The sequence below is a fragment of the Equus caballus genome, chromosome 16 (assembly GCF_041296265.1).
Source record: "Equus caballus isolate H_3958 breed thoroughbred chromosome 16, TB-T2T, whole genome shotgun sequence".
NCBI lineage: Eukaryota > Metazoa > Chordata > Mammalia > Perissodactyla > Equidae > Equus > Equus caballus.
This window is the reverse complement of record NC_091699.1, coordinates 6,832,091-6,857,227: the sequence shown is the minus strand read 5'-3', so window position 1 is coordinate 6,857,227 and position 25,137 is coordinate 6,832,091. Positions and strand designations below refer to the sequence as shown.

At 35.4% G+C, this 25,137-nt stretch overlaps 1 protein-coding gene and 1 pseudogene across 1 annotated transcript in view; one reads left to right on the top strand and one right to left on the bottom strand.

The window, feature by feature from the left end:
- Window positions 1-761, top strand: part of LOC138918139 (uncharacterized) — a 45,128-nt gene extending 44,367 nt beyond the window's left edge. Inside the window, exon 6 of the mRNA XM_070238349.1 lies at window positions 457-761. The gene's annotated coding sequence lies outside the window, so the exon portion shown is untranslated. The remainder of the gene's footprint in view (window positions 1-456) is intronic.
- The window catches only part of LOC138918138 (transcriptional protein SWT1-like), a 64,773-nt pseudogene that overhangs the window by 16,860 nt on the left and 22,776 nt on the right, over window positions 1-25,137 (bottom strand).

Here is a 25,137-nt window from a genome sequence, read left to right as displayed (position 1 = left end):
ACTATTAAAAGATATTAAACAAGGGGCTGGCCCCGTGGCGGAGTGGTTAAGTTCGCGCACTCCGCAGCAGGGGGCCCGGTGTTTCGTTGGTTCGAATCCTGGGCGCGGACATGGCACTGCTCATCAGACCACGCTGAGGCAGCGTCCCACATGCCACAACGAAGAATACACAACTATGTACCGGGGGGCTTTGGGGAGAAAAAGGAAAAAATAAAATCTTTAAAAAAAAAAAAAGATATTAAACAAAATCATAAACTGTGCTTTTTCCAATTCAAAATTATTTTGGAGCAGAAGGCACTTTTGTACTTCTATTATGTATTCTTCACAAGTCAGTAAACATTAGGCATCAGATTCTTCTAGACCAAGGGTCAATAAATTACACACACAATGATTCCAAAAATGACTTTTTAGCAGAAGCAAAAGTCACCATCTTTTCACTTCTCTCCCTACTGCCAGTTAGAGCTGCTGCCCACTACCTCTGAGCTGCGTGTAAGAGTGAAACACGGCCCACCGCTGGAAAACAGACAGATGGAAGATGGCAACCAGATACCCTCTGTTTGAAACCAAATCTCGTTCAAGATCATACACGGTTTATGGATTTTCTCTTTTGAGAGACTCCACTAAATTATGCCCCTAGTAAAAGATATGAAAAGTGTTTCTATATATCTTGTAAAACTGCTTTGAAGACATGTCCAGTAGGTTGTTCCATGTCCCTTAAATAATAATACCCCTAATAAATAAGTTCCATAAGTTAAAGACAATGCCTGGAAAGTATCTTTATTTTAAAAATTGGTAACTTTTAAAAAGAGACATTCATGCAACATCTACCACGTATAAGTCATAAGTCGCTAATTAGGAGCTTTAAATCCCCTGGAGGAATTTTTAAAAATATAAAAATTTTCAAAGAGTTTACACTTCAGGGGAAAGAGAGAGAGAACTGGTATACCTACTATAGAATACGTTTTTGCTTTTGTTCTGTCTTAGCTTCCAGGAAGCTGAGTGTTCAAATCTGTATTCAAGTGATGCAATAATTGTTTGCATATGTTTTACGGTAAAGCTATCTTTCTGATTCTTTATTACCTGGCTCTTGTGCCTTTAAACCTAACTTAAACCCTCTTGTAATCAGATTGTTATTTAATAGCCCTCATACTCACAGTTACTTTTTAAAAGTTGACAGGATATAAGTAATAAATAAAGTAATACATAGAATAAATAGATCACTTCATGTTAGGAGTTCAAAAAAATCAAGAACTGAACATCCTAGTAATGGTTACACTTTGCTTTTTATTTGTTTGTTTTTTGAGGAAGATTAGCCCTGAGCTAACATCTGCTGCCAATCCTCCTCTTTTTGCTGAGGAAGACTGGCCCTGAGCTAAGATCCGTGTCCATCTTCCTCCACTTTACATGTGGGATGCCTGCCACAGCATGGCTTGCCAAGCGGTGCCATGTCTGTACCCGGGATCCGAACCGGCACCTGGAATCTGAACTGGCAAAGCCCGGGTGGCCAAAGTGGAACTTGTGAACTTAACCACTGCGCCACGCCACGGGGCTGGCCCCTACACTTTGCTTTTTAAAGGTACAGCAATACATACCTGTTTGACTCTGGATAAATCACTTACCCTCTCAGGGCTAGTTTTCTTCATCATACAACAATGGGCTTTAATAACATTAGATCAGTGCTTTTCACATCTTTTTCTTCTTAGCAGAGAAACTTTCTTTTTCAAATCTTACATGGAATTTCCAAATATAAACAGATAAAAGGAAGCTGCATGACTAAAGTCGGAGTTGAGGGCCAGAGGCCACTTACCAGGCTCCCCATTCACCAACCTTTCCTCCTCCAGTCTGTGGCAACTCCAGAGGTGCTGCAAGAGGTTCTGTACCACGTACTTTAAAAGCCACCAACTAAGTGCTGGAATATAGTCTTTGGTGGTTCTAAAATTCACTACGCACCACAGCCAAAGCTTTCCTATTCCTTATCCCTACAGCTTAGATAGAAACCTTGATACACTATTTTTAAAATTAGTACATGAAATGTGGTCAGAGTTTGCATGTTAAACCTAATGAGAAATTTAAAAAAATCTAAATAATTCTATTTGTATATCTGAATAAACTGTAAAATATGGTTTAAAAAGTTTTAAACATTATTAAAAATTATATATTCACAACATCCAGTAACATCAACAATGATACCATTAAGAGTCATAAGCTCTGTTCAACCAGCTGTCACAAATTCCTATTAGAAATTAGAATTAAAAATGAATAATTAAGAAGTAAATGACAAATTTTTTATTAATTCATCTTCACATCCCATGGAATATATCTCCTAGTCTCACTTTAACACAACACTGCTAAATACAAAATAAAAGATTCATACCTTTGTAGAGATTTTCATATAGGCTCTCAATGGTTAAAAGCAAGTTCTTTTCCATAACTAATCCAAATATAGCCAACCAATGTTTTCTAAAGCACTGTAATAAATGTATTAGAGTCCATGGTGGTTTCAAGTACAGCATCTAAAAAGTATTTAGAAAAAAATAGCATCTATTGATTTATTTATTATTCCTATTATTAAAAAGTACCTATTCAGGAATTCCTACATACATTTTTGGGCAAAATATAGTTAAATTCTTTTTAAACTAAAAAGATATTTTATTAAAGCCAATCATAATCTTAAAGGCTAATTCCATTGCAAATTGCTTTTGTAAAATTCATATTTGTATTAGTCCTTATAGTTTCAGAAACTATATGTGTGAAAAGCAAGCACAGTTCTAATTGGAAAAAGCATAGTTTTAACCAGCAAAGGGCATCAATCTACTTTTCAACACAGTCATTTCTTTGAGGAAATCAGTCTAGTTATTTCATATAATTGGAAAAAATCTATATAGAAAAAGTTGTCAACTATGCTCGACACTTGCTACACTCTTGCAAAGACATGTATAAAAAGAGACTGAGGGGCTGGCCCCGTGGCCAAGTGGTTAAGTTCTCCCGCTCCACTGCAGGCGGCCCAGTGTTTCATGAGTTCGAATCCTGGGCGCGGACATGGCACTGCTCATCAAGCCACGCTGAGGCGGAATCCCACGTGCCACAACTAGAAGGACCCAAAACTAAGAATATACAACTATGTACTGGGGGACTTTGGGGAGAAAAAGGAAAAAAATAAAATCTTTCAAAAAAAAAAAAAGATTGATCACTTAGTACCTCAAGACGTCAGCATGGCCTTTTTGGAAGCATTCACATGCAATGATTTTCCTAGACTCTATTAGGAAATATCTAATTTATGTCAACCCTCCTAGAAGCATCTGATCATTCTTCATCTTGGTTCAACACTTGATAATAACCAAGCAGCAAACACATCATATTGGCAAACATTAGCATCTCCGTGAACATCTGGAATAGATACAGTCTATAGTTGATGGGGAATAATGTTTCTCCCAGCTATAAATGTCAACAGCAAACAAACCTTAAACTAAACTAAAAAGGCCACTATTGCCAAATGCTGTGTTTTACTGATTGCAGAAAAGATGTGAGTCTAAAGAAAATTCAAGATATCTTGCTAATAAGATCAAATTTATACTCTGATTCTCATATTTACATGACATAAGCCAAAATATATACTTCTTTGAATACATATTGCTAGGGGAATTCCCTATACAAGACATTTTGACTCACATATGAGAGAAATTTTTCTGAATTCAACTTCAGCTCCATGAGGCAAGGTGTTTGACACTAGTAGATTCACAATAAATATTTGTTCACTGAAAAAATGAATAAAATATAGTCCTGGTCTTTAGGAAATGTCCATCAATTAATTTTCAAAAAGTATTTTCAAAAACTTCAAAAAAAACCCATAATATTATATAGATTAGTACAATGAAGCTTACACATTTTATACAAGAAATATTTCTTAAAGTAAGGTAACAAATCTTTAGCAATAAAAGAGAAATTTTCATCTATTAGGGTTGAAATAATCACCTCCATCCAAAGGTTTCCAAAAGCAATTTTCATTTCTGTTTCTAATATTGAAGATAAAGTTGTTCCAAGAGATTTTTCAAGGTCAGATATGATGCTTTCAAGTAGAATGAGTAGTCCAGAATTTGTAGATTCTTCCTCATAGCTCTCTTCCAAAGGTGCTGCTTCTTTAAAAAAAACAGTTACAGGCTTTATTTAGGACACGAATAGTAAACATTTCACATATACAGTTAGTATTAAGCCATAATTAATAAATACTTTATGTATATAATTAGTATTTGAATTACTTGGAAAACAAACCAATACTTTCTTTAGAAACATGTATCTCTAGTATACTTGTTTTAGATGCAAGATAAATATACTATGTTAGCCAATGCTTTATCTTTTTGACAAAAGGCAACTAAATATTTTTACTAAAATAGAAATTTAAGAAATGAGTGTGATATTTTAACTACAATTTTATTTTTATTTTCCACAAAAGGAAAAATTCAAAAAATGCTTTACATATATTTATAATAGAAAACCAAGAACTATGGATCAAAATGTTTTGCTTCCAAAAATAGTATATTTTTCCAATTGCTGCTCACATCAAGAAGGATGAAATATGTTATGAAAGCACCAAAATCTCCAGCTTAACTGCCTTTACACCCTCTCCTTTTAAAATGAGCTTTTATTATTTTAATTAATATCATTTCATTAACATTACTATTTTGATACCTGAAAAGAACTGCAATTTCTTTATTGGAAAATTCAAAATATTAAGTGGTTTATCTCTAGAAATACAAACTAAGGATTAAAAATGACAGTCATATAATGGGCAAACTGAAAGTATGTGACCCCTGAAAAACCATACACTGGAATATCCTGTTACCTCTAATAAATGCCATTTTGAATTTTATGACAAAAGAAATTTTATTACCAAAAAGGTCAAAAAAGTAGCATGTGTACATATGAATTTTTCTATAATTATATGTAAAAGGTACATACAATATTAGAGATTTCAATAATTACACTCCCCACAGAGGAAAAAGGTGGGATGTATTTTTAAATTATGTCAGATTTAATATAATATACCATCAAATAACAAGCTATAGAACAGATTATTCTGGTCAAGAAAAAGAGATTAAACAACAGTATGGCCTTTAGCTTTTTTAAGTATTAGTTTAAAATTAAAAAATAATTATTACTAGAGTCCCTCAAGTTTCTCTATTACTGAGTTTTTACTGCATTAATAGAAGGTTATGAATATAAGGCTAATTGTAGAAAGAAACAAAAAAATTCTCTCCACCTCAAATGAATATTTCCTGTAGCTACTATTAATTTAAAAGCCATACTCTTCAAGGTACAAAATAGCATGCATACAGTGATTATAAATATGTAAAAATGTGAGTGTGCAGACAAAAATTCAAATTAATTTGTAAAAGTGTATGTAGAAGGCAATAATGTTAATTATGTTTTCTTTTGGATTACCATTATAGCATTCATTTATTTCTACCATTTATGTGCCAGCAAATATTCCAAACAATGTTATTTTAAATGTACAAGATGAAAATTTACTATTAATTCCAATTGTTATCAATAATCTTAGTATATAAAATAAGATATATTTCTAATTATTTGTAGTAAGAATACTACCTGCTTTCAATTGTTGCTTAGATATACAGGGCTGATGACATACATCTGTGTTCAGAGATAAGTTTAACAACTCTGCACTCAATTATTCTTTACTGAGTGACTTCACACCACTTATTAGGCCTTTGTTTCTTAAATTTCTATCATACCTAAGGTTGAGGTTAGGAGTAAAAAATATTTTATTTTTTGTAAGATAAATCACACAGCAACTCAAAATACATGGGATCTAATCAGAGGTTGGTGATTCTCAGCATACATATTAACAAAGGATAGCAATTTTTTTAACAGAAAAGATAAAGGAATTAACACATAGCAGAGGCACATCATATGAGTTTTTGAGGATAATAATAATTATTATATATCAAAAGTTTTCCTGGTACCAGGCACTGTTCTAAGCACTTTACACATATCAATCCATTTAATTCTCACAACAAACCTCCTAGGTGGGAGTGGTACTAATCTTATCGCCATTTCACAGATGAGAACCTGAGGTGTAAAAAGTTTAAGTAACTTGTCCAAAGTTATACCTGGTACGTGGAAGCCGGATTTGAACACAAGAATACGATCATCCAAAAAGAAATAAATAGAGAGCCACAGTAAGAGAAATAATTTACACAGGGCAGGCAATTACAAATTTAGTCTGAGGGAGCATAAGACAAATGGTGTAAATTTGCTATTTGCAGAAAGAAGTCAGTATAATTAGAGCATAGTGCAGGAGACCAATTTACGTGGCTAGAGAGAAAGGCAAGGACCTTAACAAATGCAAAGACATTTTTAAGGGCTTCAATGGGGAAGTGACATGATCACATCTGTGTCTGTTAACTTGTTATTCTGGAGTCCAGCAGGCTTCCGGCTTTTGTTAATGGCAGAACAGCTTGATCAGACTAACTTTCCCACAGATGAGAATTAGAAAATCTGAACAACAACAGAAAACTATCTGAAGGCTCTCGAGAGCACTAAAATGTAGGCAGAAGCTAGAAGAGGGTCTACCCTCAAGACAGACACTACACTGGTGAAAACAAGAAGTTTCTATCTTTTCGCCTGAGGGCATTCCCCAATTCATCAACGGCTTATGACAGAAAGCCACAGTCTTAGTGGCTTGAAATGTCAGAAGACAATGTTCAGGACTGGCCAGGGCAGATAGAAAGTTAAAGGCGAAACTGAAGAAGGGAGGAAACCACAGAGTAGGTGAGCCCTAAAAGCTGCACATAAATTCTGCCTAGAAAAAACAACACACTGCCAAGAGATGAAGCAATCAACAGAACCAGATTCTGATATGACACAGATGTTGAAGGTATCTGATTGGGAATTTAAAATAATTTTGATTAATATGCTAAAGGATATGGAAAAGTTAATGGAAAAGGGAAATAGCATGCAAAATCAAATGGGCAGTTTCCGCACAGATGAAAATTATAAGAATCAAATGGAAGTGGCTAGCAATTAAAAAAAAACAGTTATCAGAAATGAAGAATGCCTTTGACAGGCTCCTCAGCAGACTTGAAATACGTGAGGAAAGAAAAACAAATTTGAAGACAAGTCAACAGAAATTACCCAAACTGAAACAAAAAGAGACTAAAAGGTTAAAAAAAAAACCAGAGCTGTGGGACAACATCAAACAGTCTAACATACACACATGTATTAGTTATCTACTGCTGTGTAACAAGTTATCCCAAAACTTAGCAACTTAAAACAAGCATTTATTCTCTCACAGCTCCTAAGAGTCAGGAATCTAGGAGCAACCTGACTGGATGGTTCTGGCTCAAGTTCTCTCACAAGGCAGGAGCATGGTATTGCCTAGGGTTGCAGCCATTTCAAGGTTAGTTGGCACTCATTCATGTGGCTGTTGGCAGGCCTCAGGCCCTCACTGGTTCTTGGCTGGAGGCTTCAGTTTCTCACTATGTGGGCCTCTCCAGAGGGCTGCTCACATCATGGCAGCCTGCTTCCCCAGAAGAAGTGATCCAAGAGAGAGAGGAAGAAAGAGAGTGACCAAGAAGGAAGTCCCAGTCTTTTATAACCTAATCGCAGAAGTAACATTATCAGTTCTGATGCCTGCTCTTTATTATGCAGTCAACTGAGCCTGGTATGGTGGAGGAGGGGACTACACATAGGCTTTAATACTAAGAGGCAGAGATCATTGGGGTGATCTTGGAGGCTGGCTACTACAATGTAATTCTGTAATAACAGAGGACAAAAAAGGGAATGGAGCAGAAGAAATATCTGAAGAAATAACGACTAAGAATTTTTCAAAACTAAAGACAGGCACCAAACTACAGATCCAAGAAGCTCAGAGAACATCAAACAGCATAACTTCCCTCTTCTCTACCCCGCCCCCACATACACAAACACACACCTGGGCACATCTGCTAAAAACTGCTAAAACAAACTGCTAAAAAAGCAAAAGACAAAGAAAAAAATCCTGAAAACAATGAGAGGGAAAAAAGACACATTATATAAAGAGGAATCAAAACAATTATAGCAGACTTCTCATCAGAAACCACACAAGCTAGAAGAAAATGGAGTGACATCTTTGAAATACCAGAAGAAAAAAAAGTCAACCAGAATTGCATATCCAGCAAAAATACCTTTCAAAAATAAATAATAAATAATGACATTATCAGGCAAACAAAACTAGAAAATTCATTGCCAACAAACTTACACATGTCAAAGAAAGTTGTTTAGGCAGAAAGAATATGATACCAGACAAAAACCTGAATCTATAAAAAGCAATGAAAAGTGCTAAAAATGGAATGAAAGATTAAAATATTCATCTTTTTATTTTTAAATGCTTTAAACAGTAAATGACTGAAGCAAAAATAGTAGCAAAGTACTATGTGTTTATTATTTCATAAAGGTAAAATATATGACAATGACATCACAAAGCATGAGAGAAAGAAATTGGGAATATACTGTTATAAGATCCTTACACCTCATGTGAAGCAATATAATATTATTTGAAAGTAGGCTTGGATCAAGTAAAGACGTATATTGTAAACACTAGGGAAACCATTAAAAAGTTTTTTCAAAAAGGTATAAATAAATCAATAATGGAGATAAAATGGCACCATAAAAAATAACCTAAGAAAGAAAAAGAGAAGAAAAGAGCAGATGAAACAAATAGAAAATAATTAGCAAAATGGTAGATTTTGATCCAACCAAATAAATCAATGATATAAACTCATCAATTAAAAGACAAAAATTGTCAGCTTGGACAAAAGTACCAACTCTATGCCATCCTCAAAAAAACTAAAGACTCAGATAGTAAATAGATGTAAACAGATGGAAAAAGATATACCACATAAATACTAACCAAAACAAAACTGGAATAGTGATCTTAACACTAAACAAAGGAGACTTCAGAACCAGGAATATTGTCAGAAACAAAGAGAGATATTATATAATGAGAAAGGGGTAAATTCTCCAAGAAGAAAATCCTAAATAATCCTAAATTTGTATCCATCTTACTACAGAGTTTCATAATATATGAAGTAAAACAAATAGAACTGAAAAGAGAAGTAAACAAATCCACAATTATAGTTGGAGATTTCCATACTCTTCTCTCAGTAATCGTAGAATAAGTAGACAGATAATAAGAAAAGTTATAGAAGACCCAAACAACACTATCAACCAACTTGACCTAATGGAAGTTTATAGAATACTCCACCCACAAGAGCAGAATATACATTCTTTTTAAGTGCACATAAAACATTCACCAACGTAGACCATATTCTTGGCCATAAAACAAACTTTAACAAATTTAAAAGAATAGAAATCCTATAAATTATGTTTTCAAGCCATAGTAGAATTAAAGTACAGATAAATAACAAAAAGATAACTGGAAAAATTGCAAATATTTGGAATTAAGCAGCAAACATCTAAATGACCTATGGGTCAAAAAGGAAATCATAAGGGAAGTTATAAAGGATATTGAATTGAATAAAAATAAACAAACAACATATCAACATTTGTGGGATGCAGCTAAAGCAGTGCTTAAAAAGAAATCTACAGCAGTCTCAAATAAATGACTTAAGCTTCCACCTTTAGAAACTAGAAAAAGAGCACAAAGGGGCAATGGAAGTGTTCTATATATCAAGGAGGATGCGGGCTACACCAGTGTACCCACTGTCACCATTGTAGAGTTAAGATTTGTGCATTTTAATATTGTATGTTCTTCCTCAAAAAAAAAAAAGAACTGTATGAAGATAACCATATGGGGAACAGAGAGTGGATGGAAATATAGATAGAAGACGGCAGAATTACGGTAATTGTTGCAGCTGGGTACTTTGGAGTTTATCAGCTCTCTTTCATTTTGAATATGTTGAAATTCTCCATAATGAAATTTTTTAAATTAAAAATTTAAAAATACCATTATTACTTTTTGAAGAGTAAATGAAGGAGAGCTAGTGTAGAAGTAGAGAGCATAATTAATCTTAGAGTAGAAAAGGAAGAAAAGAGGAAAAATAACATGGCTTGACATAGGATGGTGGCAGGGGAGATAAAGAAAAGACCATACAAGACTCGCGAATTGACTGGATATAGATTATGAGGGGAAGGCAGGTATCAAAAATGACTCCGAGTTTTCTGGCTTTAGCAAATGGGTGGAAGGTGGGACTTTTTGTTCAGATGGAAACAGTTTAGAAGGAAAGATCAGGAGTTCATTTCTGGAGACAGTACGTCCCAGATGTCTGTGAGACATCCAAGTAGAGATATCAAATAAGTAGATGAATGTACTAGTCTAGAGTTTAGAAGAGAGATATGGACTGAAGTTACTAACAAGGGGTTGCTGGCCCATATTTAGGATTGTAAATGTAAGTAGAGCACTTAGAATGAGGTATAGTATATAGTATGATAGAAGGGTTCTCCTTTACTATCATTATCAATTAATATTAATTATCATCTTCATCATCCATTTAAGCAATATAAATGTATCCTTATAATAAGGAGGTGTGACTTACACAGTAGGCATGACTATCACCCTTTATAGGAAAAAATAAAAATAAAAACAGGCTCATGTGGAGCATGATAACGCCAGAATGAAAAGTAAGGTGTGACGCATGGATAAGGATAACAGATTGGAGGTTACCAGAGAAGGGGATTCGGGGAGGGTGAAAGGGGTAAATGGACACATATGTGTGGTGACAGATAAAAACTAGACTATTGGTGGTATACATGATGCAGTCTATATAGAAACGGATATATAATAATGTATTTGTGTGTGTGTGTGTGTGAGAGAAAGATTGCCCCTGATCTAATATCTGTGTCAATCTTCCTCTATTTTGTACATGGGAGGCTGCTACAGTGGTGTGTAGGTCCACACCTGGGATCCAAACCTATGAAACCCAGGCCACAGAGCACACAAACTTAACCACTACACCTCTGGGCTGGCCCCACATAATAAACTACATCTGAAATTTGCACAATATTATAAGCCAATATGACCTCAATAAAATGATTTTTTTTAAAAAGTAAGGTTTGATTACAAATGTTCATTTCACTACAAAATGTTACATCTGTTAATCCCAAAACACTGATTGCAGAAATAATGGAGAGTTGATAAAGTCTCTTCAATTTAATTTTCATTCTAAGTTGAACTTTAAAAAAATTACATAACAATTATCTCTCAAATCTAGCTTATCTCAAATTCAAACTGATCAACATATTACTAGTTCTATTTCAGCCTTGAACAAACTCCAAAACGATATATTATGTCCTTCATCAAAAAATAATTTAAAACCTAGAGATAGAAATCTCTAATATTTCATTTAATGCCAAAATGAATAACATCTTTGAAGACAGCTGAAATGATAACTGACCAAGCCCCATTACAAGAAAAATCTTAGGGCTCTTCATTTCTATAATCACTCCATTTCACAGAGAATTCAGGCACAATCATGAAATTGTAAAACTCCCATTTTGCAGTGAATAAAATTCAGACTAAAGCTGCAAATTAAAATTGCTCTGCTTGGTTCCTTCAGAGCTTTTTCTCACATATGATGAATACAATTTTGCTTAACATTGTTAGTTTTACCTTAGAATTAAGTTATGAAAATATCACTTGGGAACGGAAGAAAGGAAGGAGGAGGAAGGAAGGAGGAGGAAAAACTCTTATAGAGAGCATCTGATGTACTAGGCACAACTTTAAGTCCTTTATATATATATATTTTTTTTTTCTCTAAATACTCACAATAACCTCACGAGGCAAGTATTATTATTCTCCCTATATTTTACACGTAAGAAAACTAAGTGAAGCAACTTTCCAAGGTCACAAAGCTGATAAGTGGCAGACCCAGGACTCCAACTCCAACCCCATAACAGGCACCCAGGACATAAGTGTTACATAACCTACCCTCCCCAACAAACTAATTAGTCGATTAAATAAGCTTCTTGCCTCATGACCAAAAAATGTCAGATTTTTATTTCTGAACTATTTTACTGGGATATTAAATTGACTTTCCCCTGCTTTTTCAAAAGTCTTCTAAATATCATACAAATTAAATTGAAATGAAATTTCATGAGATTCAAATCTCATTCTTCTATAGCTTACACATTATAAGAATGTGAGATATAATTGAATATGCTTACCGGCAGATTTAGAAAATTATGCATGTTTCAGATCCTTGGTATGGTGGATACAGTATGATTTTTAAAAATTCTTTGGGATAAGTTGCTATTAAAACAAAAGAGTAAAATGACTATGAAACTCACATGCACAGAATAACAAGAGAACAAGGGAATAATTCCTGGTACTGAAGACAGCATTTTAATACTCAATCATCATTGTTCTCGTCACTCAATCCATCTGCAAATTTAACAAAAGCAACAATCAATCAGCACACTAAAATTCCAGATACTGGGGCTGGCCCCGTGGCCGAGTGGTTAAGTTCGCGTGCTCCGCTGCAGGTGGCCCAGTGTTTCGTTGGTTCGAATCCTGGGCGCGGACATGGCACTGCTCATCAAGCCACGCTGAGGCAGCGTCCCACATGCCACAACCAGAACGACCCACAACGAAGAATGTGCAACTATGTGCCAGGGGGCTTTGGGGAGAAAAAGGAAAAAAAAATCCAGATACTATATGAACAATCTAGGCTGTGTTTACAAATCAAAAACATCTAAAAGAAAGAAAACTTTTTAAATAAAAAGAGGAAGGTAAGACACAGTAAAATAATGCCATGAAAATTCTAGATCTAGAATTCAGTAGCATATAGTCATGGGTTTAACAAAGTGGTTAGTTTACTGCTAAAATGGAATAAGATATGCCTATTCAGGAACACAAAGGAAAGAAACATAATCAGCAAGTTAAGTGCCATACTAGAAACCAAATGCTATGAATTCTAGTCTCAGTTCAGTCACTTAGAGATTATAAGTAAATTAGGCGATTACATCATGCTTAAAGCTATCTCAACTTAAAAGACGTTTTTAGGATACATGGGGTTGGAAAAGACACTTAAAACTGCAAGAATAGTCATGAAGTATTTATTGAACAAATATTTTTGAGCATCTGCTCAGGTACTATTCAAAAGTGAACCAAACAAAGTCTCTGGAAACAGACGAATCTGGGTTTGAATCCCTGCTTTCTCACTTACCAGTACAATAATGAGCAACTGCTCTACCAGCAACAGAACCACTTTCATGTGTCTGCTTTTCCTTAACCTCTAAGCAACAACATTTAGAGATGTACTGGAGAAGGCAATACGGGCCCCAGGCAAAGAATACAAAAAGTGATTTCTAACAAATGTTAATTAATGGCTGACAGAGGGTCCAGTGGCTTTCTTCAAGCTTTAAAGCACGTAGTAAGAGCTTGGTTTTTGTGAAAATAATGTTATATGTTGAAATAGGACCATAGACAGTGTTTCTCATAAGTCCTTATACCACCTGCTTCAGAATTCTCTAGGGGGCTTGCAGATTGCAGGACCACACCCTAGACGCACTTCTGGAAAAGAATCTTGGCAAGTCTCTTAACACACTAAAATTCAAGACGTACCAGCCAATGAGCCTCAACTTTTTTCCCAGATTACAACCTTTTTTCCCTCAACTTTTGGCCTATATTACTTAGTCCTTCAAACATTCAAATTAGAAAACTCATTCATTCATACAGTAGATATTTATACAGGGCCTGATCTGTGCCAGATCCCTGTGCTAAGTAACTAGATATGCAAAGACCAATTCTTTAGGAGCTCACAATCTCGTCGCAGTCTAGATAGAACTCAACTGATCTCAGCGTGAGCCTGAGGGAGAGATGATTCAGTTCTTTAATCAGCAGTGAGCCAGACAGACGTATGTTACAGCAGCCAATTTTCCTGCTTTTAGCTCACAGAGCAAATACCATAATAATGCAAAATGGGCAGCTCAAAATCATTAGTTAACTTTAAACAACTCAATTCAGCAGATGAAAGGAGGATTAAAGGTTACAGTACCCTGCTCTAAAGGTATCAAAGTTCAGCATGTTATCTGCTCTCTCACCTTTTTAGGATACATGGGGTTGGAAAAGACACTCAAAACTGCAAGAATAGTCATGAAGTATTTATTGAACAAATATTTTTGAGCATCTGCTCAGGTACTATTCAAAAGTGAACAAAACAAAGTCTCTGGAAACAGACGAATCTGGGTTTGAATCCCTGCTTTCTCACTTACCAGACGTATAACCTTGGGCAAACTGCTTAACCAGGAGGTTTAAAGGAGGAAATTGATATGAAGCACTTGGCCCAACATATGGCAACAGCATGTGCTTTTTAAGTTATATATACTTACTAAGAGTCAGCTTAAATGGCACCTCAACAGCAATGACCTATACTGACATACAACACCAAAACAAATTCTGTATAAACTACAGTTAATATGATTTTTAATACTAAATAGAATTTAAGCCTCTCAGCAGCAGGCTGTGTGTGTTTCATTCACTGCTGCAGCCCCAACACTTACAACAGCATTGGCACAAATATTTGGCAAATAAATGAATCAACAAAAAATATAATAAAAGAAAACATAAAAATGATGGAACAAACGTCTGGTAGGGGAGGTGGCATATAACTTTATTTTTGCCTTTAATTATTTTTACCTTATTATAAAAATAAAATAACTATAGAAAATCAGGAAAATTCAGAAAATATAAAGAAAATTAAAATAACTCATAATTCATCAGCTAAATATAACCAACATTCACTAAGTATATATGCATAATCTAACAAATTTGGAGTTGTACTTTATATTCTTTTAAATCGTATTTTGTTTAATATTACATTTGATTAACATTTTTCAAAATATAGTATTCCCTCACATGGCTATAGCATCGTATATAACTTCTCCAATTGTTACATTGTTTCAAATTTTTTGCTATATAAATAATGCTGTGGTGAACACTATTTATATAAATCACTGTGAGCATCTCTATTTCTTTAGGATACATTTCTAGAAAGAGAATTATATCTTTAGGCTTCTTGATCCACACTGATAAATTGCTCTCCTGAAAGTTACTAACTCATATTCCTAAAGCCCTGAAGCACTGTAAGTATTCCCAGCAGCTGCTGAGAAGGAGGAACTTTCTAAACTTAGAAGCAATAAAAAAAAAAAAAAGGAAAAAGTGAAAGCTACAAAATAAAAATTTTTATACATGGGAAATTAATAATATTAAAAACAACAAACAGGAACATATTTGCAGCAAACAATGGGCTGACTAGTTGTATTTCTTCTTTTGTGAATTACCTATTAATAATCTTTGTCCATTTAGGGGAAGAGAATTTTACATATTCCAATCAACCTGCATAAGCTTTTCATATAATGAAGACATGAGAGAATTATCACCTACTGCAGGCCATGAGCAATCAAGTACTATAATGTAACATATTAACCAATCTTCACAACCACTTTTTGATCTGGAGGTTATTAGCTCAGGGCCAGTCTTCCTCAAAAAAAAAAAATGGGGCTAATAAAATTATCTTCCACAAGTACTATAAGGTTTGAATGAGATATTAGCTGTAAAGCACTTGGAAAAGGGTCTGGAGAATAATGGTCATATAAGTGTTATCTATAATTATCATTAATATCTATATCATTATATAATAAAATGTATTTTGCATCAACAAACTAAAAACAATAAAATATTAAGAGTAAGAAAAATTCCCACCGCTTATAAGGACTGGGGCTTTACCAAAATGATAGCTTAGATCAGGGATTAGTTTTGTTAACTGTGGGGCTGTTTAAAATAAAAAGTCTTGGGGCCGGCCCCATGGTTGAGTGGTTAAGTTTGCGTGCTCCACTTCAGTGGCCTAGGGTTTCACCGGTTCAGATCCTAGGCATGGACATGGCCGCTGGTCAGGCCATGTTGAGGGGGCGTCCCACATGCCACAACTAGAAGGACCCACAACTAAAATACACAACTATGTACTGGGGGGATTTGGGGAGAAAAAGCAACAAGAAAATAATAATAAAATAAAAAGTCTTATCTGTTAGTAACACATACCAAAGTATTTATGGGTAAAAATGATATGATATGTTATCTGGGGTTTGATTCAAACTACTGCAGGAGTTCCAGGAGTTGGGGGAGAAGTAGAAAAGAAAATGAGAAAATAAACAATAGCAAAATGTGGAAAACAAGTGATAGGTACATAGGGATTCATTATATTATTCTCTTCTGCATTTGAAATTTTTCATAAAGAAAAGTAAAAAAAAGACTAAGATGTCCAATTTAATACAATGTGTTTAAATATTTTAACATTTTATTGATTCTAATAAGTCATATTTACTCATGGTTTTCCTTTAAAAGCTCTGAAACATCATACGAACTTACTTCTCAAAATGCATAAGCACTGTATCTGGGATATACCAAGAGCTAATAAATATTTGCAAAGGGAATGAATGAATGGATGGTGGAAGCCTTTTTTTCTCAAAGATTTAAGACTAAATAGCTGTGCCAAAAGGCTTCTCAGGATTAATATCATGATTAGATTCAGTTTTGGACAAAGTCTTTCATGTCTTATAGTGAAATATGGGTACAGTAAATAACATAAATCCATGATATTTAAAATAATGTGAATCTACATATACAAATAATTCTGAGTTGGGAAGAAACAAATTTTTGAAGCATGAAATAAATCCTCTACACGTGTATATAACAGTGTTGCTCTACACACAGATTTTTTTCTAAAAAATGTTTTATAAAACATAAAAAACATACTTGGTTCTAAGACTAGAGTGATTTAAAAATGATGTAAAAGATGTAAAAGAAACTAATACAGAAAAAAAAATTAGGAGGAAATCTATAGACCTTTATTATAAGAACACCTGCTTACTATAGATTCTGACAAACGAGAGGAAAACAGTGCCTGCTTCTGCATCATACTAACTGCATACAGTGACAGACTAGAAACCCAGATCACTTACTGGCCTCATCACTCAACAATGATCTTTACAAAAGGAATTCAAAGTACTGTAATATAGACAACTATACGTTAGAACTATGTTGTCACTATCTGTGAAATACACACATAACCTAAGGTGGTCTAGGAGAAAAAGAAAAAGAAAAATCAAAGACCCCCAAAACCAAAGCCTAATAGAATACCCCAAACGATCACTGTGTTCTGCATTTCACATTCCAATTGTTATAAGTTTCTTAGAAGTTCTGCACCATTTCCCTCCAACGAGTCAGCACCCAAACAAATCTTAATCAGGAAGGACCGTGAGAGAACAATACTTACAAAGTTTTTGAGATTCGAGTTGTATTGACTGACCCCATAGCTTTCGATCTTGATCTTTGAGACTGTCATTGATGAAATGAACTGCAGGTATGGCTTTGTGCTGGGCATGTTTTATCAGTTTTCCTGCCTTCATACGATCTAGCTCTTGCACAACAACCCAGGGAATTATTAATACAAGTCTGTCAAAGCCTGAAAAATGAAAAGATTTCTTAGAAGTCAACAAGTACTTATTACTAAATTGAACTGCTGTAGGAGAATTTGAAGTTTTTTAAAGTAAGGAATTCACAACCTAAACAAAGAGATAATACATAAAAAATGAAAATTAAAAATAGATGTAAGTGTCAAAAGAATGTTACAAAAACAAATACTATTCGATATCAAACAAGAGAAGTTTAGATTGCTGGGTTAACCTGTGAAGGCTCTGTTGTTGTTGTTTTTTTTTACTTAAGCTGATTATGCTTAATACATATGTGCTTAATAGCATACCGAAATGGAAACATACGTGGGGAAAAAACCCCACATCACTGTTAATATAAAATATCAACTCAAATAAGAAAATCAGAATCAGTAAATGTTTTATAAATACCTGTGATTTCTGTTGTCTTCAAAATTTTAGCAAATTTGAGATGATTCATCAGAATATCTGTATCAATTACGATTAGAAGCTTTTTGTCTGAAGCAGTATTTGCTAGAGAAAAACAGCAAAGTTAGGATTTGATGACACCTCATAATAGAGTTGTATAATAACTAAAATTTCGATATCACAGAACTTTGAGAGCATTCTTAAGAGAAGGTATTCCTTTAGACAACAATAACAAAGGTAAATTTACTCCAATTCTTATTTAAGAACAGTAATCAGTGTTTAATTATCCACTCGCAGAATATTATGAATTGCTGCATTTTGACTTCAGCTGAATATGATAAATGGGTGAATTTTCAATCATAAACTAACCTGCCCTAGTAGTAACTATGTTGCCAAACACTGTCCTGCATCACTGGTAATTGTGTGCTTAGGAATTATAAGTTAATTTTCAATATACTCTGAGTAAAATATAATTGAAAAGATAAATATGTGTAAAAGAAAGAAAACGTAATAATACTAGCATTTTTATTTCATAGGGCCAGTGTGAGGATCAGATAAGTTAATGCACAGGAAACACTTAGTAAACTGAAAAATGCAATGTGAATGTAACACAGCATTACTATTTTTATAAACACAAATCGAGAGAGTATACCAACAGATTTTGGATAATATCTATCATTATCTTCTCCCGTAGGGAGAATGATCAAAATTTTATATATAAGAAATCCATGAATAGAAATACCTTTGAGCAATTTGCATTATTTCTGATCAGTGCTTTACATAAATGAAATTGTTAAAAGTTATGATTAAGAGCAAGAATAAAAGACAACTCACAACTCTGATTACCGCCCCTTGGCAAAAAGAGAAAGCGAAAATCTTTCTAACCATCTAATAATGTGAGATATATAAAACAAATGATGATAAGACAAATATTAGACCTTATCGTTGTAGCCAAAAGAAATATACTGTCTTAATTTTTAAGAAAGCACAGGAGATCATGAACATTATCATATGCATATAGAGTGTACCAGCAGAAGAATGTACATCATCTTCCACCAAGTCAATTTCCATCCTCGTTAACTCTCCAGAAGGTGGAAGCACAGGTAAATCCACACTTTTTCCCACATGCGCAGCACGAGGCTCTTCTACTATCTGCATCTACATTGTAAAGGACTCACAGTAAAATAGTTTGAATTATTTAGTCTGCAGATTAACAAGAGAAGACAGCAATTAACTCACTTAAGACGAGATGATTTGTGGAAATAAAGAAATTGACAAAAATATGGAGACAGCATGGTAAAAGAATACAGATTGTAAACACACACAGGGTTTCTAAAAATAGGTCTTTTCTCATTACTTTAATCTTAGGCAAGCAAGTTATACAACTGCCTTGAGTCTCAGTTTATGCATCTACAAAACAGGAATGTTAAATACCTATTCCCCTTGAGCATTTGTGTGAGGATTAAGTGAGATAATGTGACGCTCCTCTCACCGAGCCTAGTACATAGTAGACGTTCAAAATAACTTAATTCTCATTCCTATTAGCACTTCAAAGTATTTTAGGAGCCAAATATGTTTTTATGTGGATGGTGAGTGCTCTTCTTGAGATTTCTAAGATAGTTTATGAACCATCACAAACTGAAGTCTAGCTCTCAAGACCCTTCTCACTTAGGGGGAGTAGTTCCCTGATGTATTTTGATCCAAAGAAATGAAAATATAATCTGGCTTTAGAGCAAAGGGCAGAGATCTTTCTTCTACCAAGCAGCACTGACCCAGAAGACAGAAAAATACGAAAATTTGAATGCTGTCACAAATAAAAAGCAATCAACATGGTTTTAAAGTCTTCTTTAAATAGAAAACACAAAGTATTCTATGAATCTAATTTTAATTTAGGACCAGAGACCATAAAATCCTATGCAACAACTCTGAGGGTCAATCAGGAGATTCTAGCAGGGAAATGAAGCAGCAGGTAAAAATAAATATGCAGCACTCTCATTTTCACTGAACAACATTTTCATGTTATTGCTAATTAGAAAAAGGAGGCGGAAACACGTTAATATCATACTGCATTTTGGCAAGCCTAGGCATAAGCATGCCAAAAGTGTGATAACACTAAATAAAAATCGACATAACTTGTGAGCCATAGGCTGCATGCTCTTCATTCAAAACAGATTAGAGCTTATCAGAAACAAAGGCAAAAAGGTGATCAAGTAAATGTAAATACTTTTCCAAATAGTTTTCCATCACTTCATAAAAACTTATATATTGATTTAAGTAGCGATCACTGTTATTTTTATATCACCGAGGTTTTTATGGTCATTATTTCTAATTAAAACTAGAACTGTTTGACATAATTTCATTAAAAATCTTCCAAAAAATAAGTATTTGAGTAACCTCTTGATCTGTATCTTGAATACTTTCAAGGGACACTGAAGAACACGGTGCTTCAAAACTCTGAAACGCAAAGTAATTTTATTAGTTAAGAATGAAGCAGATACCCAGGGTAGGGTTTTCCAGCCTGGGCACTGTTGACACTTGGGGTCAGATAATTCTTTGCTTTGGGGGCTGTTCTGCACATTGTAGCATGTTTAGCGGTATCTCTGGCCTCAGCCCACTAGATATCACTAGCACGACCCGCTCCTTCTCCTGACAATCAACAATGTCTCCACGAAGGCAAGTGCCGAATGCCCCCTAAGGGGCAAAACTACCCTCAGATGAGAAACTGCCCCTAGAATAGAAAAGCCTCATTCTGTTAAGTCATGAAAGATGGTAGAAATTCTTTAGGGTTTTCTCATTCATATATGCATTCCTACAAATATTCATATTCTGAGGAAAAAACTATATGCCACTCTAAGAAATAGAAAGAACCATGGCAAAGGTAAACAGGCTGGCCTTCGGTGGTGGGAAGTTTTCATCCAGAAGTAACTGAGCCATTTCTAAAAGGGACATGACAAAACAACAAAGGGAACTTGAAGATTATAACATGGTTGAGGAGGAAAAGCCAAAAAACGCACAATTGTATTACACAGGGGTGGAGCACCAGAGGTTTGTGCTTTATTTCTGGTCTTCCAGCAGAGATTGAAAATCTCTCCACTAACTCCAGTGTCTCACTGGCACTTTTGCTGAGTGGACGAGACCTACCTGACCCTACAAACCAGTAGGGAACTTGGCAAAAGACACTACTAAACCAAATTATCTTCTAAGAATTCTCCAAGTTAACACCAAACTCACATGTATTTTACAGGAGGCTACACATGGTACAAATTACAGACCCTCTTTAAACAAGTGTATCGAATGTTGCTTCATTGGGAATTCAGCTTCCAACCTAACTGCCTAACATCGATCTTCACATGATATAACACTTTATACGTCACACACTTAGGCCCATGACAGCTTTTCTATTCCATGACCCTGGATTTCATGATCCCTTCTCCACCTGATTTTCAAGCTCACTAGATCTTTAAGGTTCTCTTCAGCTAAGAAGTGCCCAGCAAGCTAATAAGCAGAACTTCCTGAAGCTCCTGACATTTGAAATCTTTAATTCTGTCACTTACGTCACTACTACCCTTCACTCTCTTTGACCACAGGCCACTTCCAGTGACTTCAATAAATTTTCTATCACCCCCAAATCCAGAAAAGTTCATGTCAATTGTCCCTGAAAACTTCCTCCTTATCCAAAAAGAAAGTCTTAATGGGCATTTAACTATTTGCCCTCCCCAACCATGCTTAATAAATACATGGAATGGGATGAAGCTTTCCCTAGGGATGACAAAAAGAATACCAACAATGAGGGTAATAATGGTTTTACCTACTGGAGTGGTTCTAAAGTGAAAATCTGATTAGACTGCTTCCCTGATTACATTTCAGGGGCTCTGTACTATCTACAGAATACAAGATAGAAAACCAGTCTTTCCCATGGGATATGAAGCAATACATTGGCTTCCTCTCTAACTTCTTCTCCTATGGATTCTCCACATATCTCAACTCCAGTCATACTGACCAGCTTAGTGCCCACGCACACTCTTGCCATTCAATTTCACAACTCTGTGCCATTACACACACTAGCCCTCAACCGTGGTGGGACAAAACTGCTATTCCTTGCTCTATATACCCTTTAACACCAAGCTTAAGAATCTCCACATTTGTGAGCCCTCCCTAAACTCATCCCAAAATTTATGCTAACACCAACCCAATTCTTAGGGCTCTACTATTTCCTTCACTGTATCACAGAGTATTTGTTTACAAATCTCCCTCCCTGGGAACTTCTTGAGGATAAAGAGCACCTTATTTATCTTTAAGTCCCTAGAACCTAGAAACATACCTGATACATAATAAGTACATTTAATTAATGTTTGATAAACTGATAAATTTCTACTTCACAGACTTGTAAGGATTAAGTGGGACACTGTTTGTAAAAGTGGCCTATAAGTGACAAATCTCTAGAACATTAATTTGCCATGGTGAGGGAAGGGCGCAAACTCAGAGTGGTCTATATCAAAGGACTCCAAGACCTCAGAAACAGAAGAAGTTATTTTCTCTCAGGAAAGTATAACAAGATTTCTAAACCACAGGATTACTAAATCCAGAAAATACAATTATTTCCTTGTAAAGTACACTCATTATTTCAGGCAGATAATTATCTCTTGTGGAATTTGTGAGGAAAACGACAATAAACATAATATTAAGATGATTAGCTACAGTCAATAATATGCTAAAGATAATATATTCAAGAAAGAACAATATTTCCTTACTGCTCCTGTGTCTCAATGACTTTAAGTCAGATAAGACTGCTATTAAAGGCATAGTTTATAAAGAGTATTAATTCCAATAACTGGAAAGTAATCATGTGTGGGGGCCTGGAATTGGCCATCCCAAGATATGTCTCTTTGGCATGATGATTATTTGGGGCTGGAAGGCAACTGGTAAGTAGAATTTACTTACCCTTTATAAGAGACATTTACATTGTAAAGGAAATCTCCATCTGTAACGATATCTCCCTCTCTACCAGGAAGAAGGGGGGATGACCTTATCTCTAGAGACTTAATCAATGGGGAAGGCAAGCACTTAATCTGCATTTGTTTATTGTGCCTGTCTGGTAACCTCCTGTAACTGACTCCCCCCACCCCTAACATCATCCTTTGTCTTCAGCTGGATATGATGTTTGGGGTGGTGGTTTCAGCCATTTTGGTGAGTTGCTTGGCTTGCCTGAGCCTCTCCCATGTATACATTGACAAATAGAAATGGCAAGCAATAGGATATATTGGAGTACACGAGGAAGCCATTTGGTGTAAACCTAATTCGGCCTGACTTTGCATTTTTCCAAAAGGGCCTGACTGTGGCCATTGAGCACGCACTGCATATCTGCTTTAAAACATTTACTATGGCAAGAACAAATGGCCTTAAGACAAAGGTGCAACTTCCCCCCAACATTGGCATTTCCTTAAGGATAAGCATCTTTCCTTAGGCTAGGAACTGATTGCTGCACTCACCTTCGACCACCCAACTCACCTGTGACCACCCAGCTTGAGACAACAGACCTGCCACCCTGCTGTGTTCACCAAGACAGCAGACCTATCTGCTGTTTCCATCAATCACTGTGCTGACAGAGCAGTCTCGCGACTATTGTAAAATGGACATTTCAATCCTATGTGAAACATCCTGTTTGGGGGTATATAACCACTCTGTGCACCCCACTTCTTCGGTACCCTTTCTTCCTTCGGGAAGAAAGGCCCTGGGCCATGGTCCTCAGAATATAAAGCTTTGTTTAATTTTCTCCTGCTATTCTGTCTCCTGTGAATTTAATTAGTTCTCCAGCCAGACGAACCAAGAGAGGGTAGAGGAAATGTGTTCCTCCCCTACACATGCAAAAACTGCTTCCCCTACGACTTAATATTCATGCTATGTACCTCCTTCGGTTTGTGTAGCAATTCAGTATAGAGACCAAAGGAACCCAGAAGATGCATTGCAGGGATTTCTCATACTATTCCTGAGGTGTACACCACAAGAAGAAGATGAAGCAATGATACGACGATGTTTACTGAACATGCTGGCAACTTCAAGTTCCTTTCTTGCATTTACTCTAGGGAACTAATTATAACACAGGAGAAAACTGGAGCTTTCCTTTAAGAAAGCAATAAAAAGAACAAACTCAATTCTTTCTCTCTTTGGACCCTTTAAGTTCACTGAACAAAAAGTGCTCTCTCTCAAGCTCTTCTGGCCTCGCTCTTTATAATCCCTCCGTTTTTCACAGGAAGTATCTTATGCTGCGATCTATAGTCTTGATTCCTAAAAGCAGGTAGGTTCAACCACCACTATTTCAAGCAGTCTCTAAATTTCAGAATTTCTGAAGTTTTCAAGTTCTAAAGTTACCGAAGTTCTAAAAGTTTTCTTAAAGGTAAATAATTTGCCATAGAAACAAAGCTATAGAGATTAGTTTCTCAAATTAGTCCACAAAAGCCAATTTATTACATAATTTCAAAGCAAACTAGATGTGCCAAGCTTTCTAGCCTGGATCTCTGTACATGTACAGTCAACAATGGACCGCATATGCTACTGTGGTCCCACAGATTAGTACTGTATAGCATTGCTGTGTAGTATAGGCTATACTATCTAGGTTTGTGCAAGTACGGTGGGAGAGGAAGAAATTTTCCTCTACCCTTCTAGATTCTTCTGGCTGGTAAGATTAAATTGACATGAGACAGATTAACATGAGAAAAACAAACAAATGCTTAATAACACATATATATGGGAGAAATCTAGGAAAACTGAGTAACTTGCCAAAATGGCTGAAACTCTCACCTTAAATAACATCCTCAGCTAAAGACAAAAGATGTTGGGGACGGGCAGAGTCAGGGACTTCAAAGGGAAGGAAGATAATTTACAAGTAGGTGAAAAGGAGCAAATATTTGGAAAACAAGTGTTGGGCCATACAGAAACAGATGGACACAAAGGGGAGCCCAACAAACAGGCTTGTCTAGGTTCCTCCCTGTCTACCACCTAGTTCATGTTGTGCTAAGGTGATAGCTCACTTCCTGAGACACGTTTTTTACATTCGTTTAGGCAGTTAAGGGGAAGGTAACGTGAAAGACTTCCTGAATCTTTTGTTTCTTAAAAATAACCAACCTAAAGTAATCTCCATGTTGAAGAGACACATTTTGGGGTGGTAAATTTTTTTTCCCTTCAGTACACTCTATGATGTTCGCACAATGACAAAATCACCTAACCACACATTTCTCAGAACACATCCCTTCGTTAAGGGTTCATTAA